We start from the raw sequence: 3,588 nt of genomic DNA, 5'->3' as shown, positions 1-3,588 counted from the left end.
GTAAAACAAAAATATCAAAAAATATAAGGTTGACTAATTCATCATTTATTAAAATTGAGTATTACACAGCTATTAAAAGTCATATCATCAAATAATATTAAAAGAAGATATCACAAAGAGTTGAAAAATAACTTTAAATGGGAGAAAGAAGAACTCTAACAATATAGTCTCATATTTTGACATATATTTATCAGTTATTTAAATATTTAATACAAGATATTTATTTGAATGAAAAAAATTAAATTATGTCCTTTCCTCCTAGAAGCACATTACTAGTAAAAGCAAGTTGGAAAGGAGAGCTGGAAACTTAAAATTATTGATCAGTTCAAATATGTGTGTGTAGTACTGTGTTTTATACACCTAAACTTGTTAAATCATCATAATGATACTGTTAGTTATACCCTATCAGAAGACTTAAAGGATTCAGAAAATTTAGGGAACTAATTAAGTATGGATGAAGAAATTCTAGAATTCAAGCCTGAGTTTTTCTAGCACTTACTCCCTAGTTTTTTTCTGTTAGACCAGTTCATAATGCAGATAATAGCCTTTTACAAGTGACAGCAATTCCAGCAAGACAGTCTAAATCTAGAAACTGCAGCAAAAGATCTTAATTATTTTGGTTTTCCTTCAAGTCTGGGGATATTTTTCAGAGCTTCCCAACCTGTTTCTGCTTCTTTCATGGCAGACCCAAACAAATGAAGTGAGCCTACCAAACTAGTACATTAAGCTCCATAGAGACAGCACCAGGGAGAGTGAGAGCCGGACGGGCACTGGGCGACTCTGTGCCTCGCAGAGGAAAAATAATTAAACATGGGCAAAGGAGATCCTAAGAAGCTGAGAGGCAAAATGTGCATTCTTTGTGCAAACTTGCTGGGAGGAGCACAAGAAGAAGCACGCAGATGCTTCAGTCAGCTTCTCAGAGTTTTCTAACAAGTGCTCAGAGAGGTGGAAGACCATGTCTGCTAAAGAGAAAGCAAAGTTTGAAGACATGGCAAAGGCGGACAAAGCCCGTTATGAAAGAGAAATGAAAACTTATATCCCTCATAAAGGGGAAACAAAAAAGAAGTTCAAGGATCCCAATGCACCCAAGAGGCCTCCTTCGGCCTTTTTCTTGTTTTGTTCTGAGTATCGTCCAAAAATCAAAGGAGAACATCCTGGCTTATCCAGTGGTGATGTTGCAAAGAAACTGGGAGAGATGTGGAATAACACTGCTGCAGATGACAAGCAGCCTTAGGAGAAGAAGGCTGCTAAGCTGAAGGAAAAGTACAAAAAGGATATTGCTGCATACTGGGCTAAAAGGAAGCCTGGTGCAACAAAAAAGAGAGTCGCCAAGGCTGAAAAAAGCAAGAAAAAGAAGGAAGAGGATGAAGGTGAGGAAGACGAAGAGGATGAGGAGGAGGAGGAAGATGAAGAGGATGAAGAGGAAGAAGATGATGATGATGAATAAGTTGGTTCTAGTGCAGTTTTTTTTTTCTCGTCTATAAAGCATTTTACCCCCTTGTACAAAACTCACTCCTTTTAAAGAAAAAAATTGAAATGTAAAAAAAAAAAAAAAGCATAGGCTGTAGGGTAAACTACATGATTTTTAGGAACACTGGATTACTGAGAAGAGATTTCTGAGAAAAACTACCTTAGGTACCACACAGAGACATCTCACCTCATCCCTGCAAATAAAATCCTTTGATTTAACTGCATTTTTTTACAGTGCAAATGCTTTACCTTCTTTATGGCTCAATCCTAAGTAATATGAGTAAAAACATCCATTTGAATGATAAATAAGGATCAACTGTAAAGGAAAGAGAGTAAAGTTACTGGATTGGGAAGTAGAAAAAAAATTATTTTAGAATATTGTAATAAAGGTTTGAATATGGAGATTTTGAAAAAAGCAGACAGAAAGGAGACAAGAAATGCACCAACTTGGGCATTTTCATTTTGCTATTCCAGTGCCCAGAGTACCATCCCTAATTCACAATTCTTAGTCTAAGGGAGACTCAGTGAGTTTGAGTAAATTCTATTTTGAAGAAGTTTTTATTTTCTCTGTGAGGTTTAAGGTTCTCATTTTACAGGAAAAATTCAGAGAAAGACAGAGGGAGATCTTTGGGGGAACTTCAGTAAAATAACAGGTAATTGTCTAAGCTGCTTCTTATTTTTTATTTCTTCTTTTATTCTTCTTTCCTTCATTCCTTCCTTTGTAGGTTTTTTCTTTCAACACTTCTTAAATTTCTTTCTTCTTTCCTTCTCTCCACAAATATGTTCTTACTTTTTGAATATGGTAAATCCTTTGCAAGGTGCTAAATATGAAAAAAGAATGAGACTTTATTTCTGTGCCAAATTTATAGTCTAGTGTTTCTATTACTATAAACAAGTACAAAGAAGGAAAGCCAGTTTCACTATATAGTTTTTAAAGTACCAAGTTGGTTCAATTTTAAATTATAAATCAGATATAAAATGCATAGGTTTATTTAGGATTTCAATTTTGTAAATGAGGGGTATTAAGATTGTGATTAAAAATCATCTTCAATTAGACAGTATGGATGCTGGTATCGGGGTATTGGAGCTTTTGCTATTCTTAAACTAATCTTCCTGTATATATGCTATTTTTTGGATTTGTTATTCATTTTCTGTATAATGTAATTTCTATGCCTGTGATATTTATTATCTGGAGGCATTGAGGAACTCACACTCGGAGGCAGGATCCACCAGAGCCCTTGGCCCAGATGGAAGTATAGGGGTGGGAGTCCTTGTGAAAGGGAGGGTCAGGGGAAGCTGAAGAAGTTCAGTATAAATTTATATGTATTTTGTGTATTTGCATTACTTCCTGTGAAAAATATTCATGTTTTTCATCAGCTATTCAGAGAGATCTATGATTCCTTCAAGTATAAAGTTGATAGGTCTGAATTAAAACATAAATTAAATATACTACTTTTTATTTCATTGGTCCTTTCATATATATTTTCAGGTTGTTCCACTAAAAGATAAAGATTTTAAGAACTTTGACACACATTAAGACAGGAAGGAAGGGGGTAGGGCACAACTTTTAAAAGAATGACATAGCCCAAGGACACAACATAAACAGATTAGAACCAAATAGGTCCAAGGTGGTGGATGGGTTGACTTCCACTAGACCTTGAGCCTCAGTATATGCTCATTATAACATATCAGCAAGCTAAATGACACATCCACCTGTGCCATGACAGTTCCGAGGGTGACCATAAAAGGCCAAGAAGTGGTCAGTGGCCCAATTCCTGGAAATCCGAGCCCCTTCTCCAAAATAGTTGGAATAATCTTCCCACTTGTTAGCCTATGAAATTACCCATCACATAAAAACTAACAATCCCTTGCCCTGGGGCCTCTTGCCTTCTAAGATGGCCCACACTCTGTCTATGGAGTGTGTATCTCCCTGAATAAATCTGCTTTCACTCTACTTTGGCTTGCTCTTGAATTCTTTCATGTGAAAAGCCAAGGACCCTCACTTGTTGGCCCATCCCAGGGATTTGCCCGAGACCTGGGACACGAGCATCCTCTCACGCCCCATTTTCCTGCAAAAACATCAAGAAAAGACAACTATTTTAAATTGAACTTTTTCTT

At 36.2% G+C, this 3,588-nt stretch overlaps 1 pseudogene; it reads left to right on the top strand.

The window, feature by feature from the left end:
- The first annotated feature begins 762 nt into the window (after positions 1-762).
- LOC133105126 (high mobility group protein B1-like) lies at positions 763-1,447 on the top strand (annotated as a pseudogene).
- Positions 1,448-3,588: the final 2,141 nt, after the last annotated feature.

Source organism: Eubalaena glacialis, chromosome 14, assembly GCF_028564815.1.
Source record: "Eubalaena glacialis isolate mEubGla1 chromosome 14, mEubGla1.1.hap2.+ XY, whole genome shotgun sequence".
Taxonomy (NCBI): domain Eukaryota; kingdom Metazoa; phylum Chordata; class Mammalia; order Artiodactyla; family Balaenidae; genus Eubalaena; species Eubalaena glacialis.
This window is presented reverse-complemented; position numbering and strand designations above follow the sequence as displayed.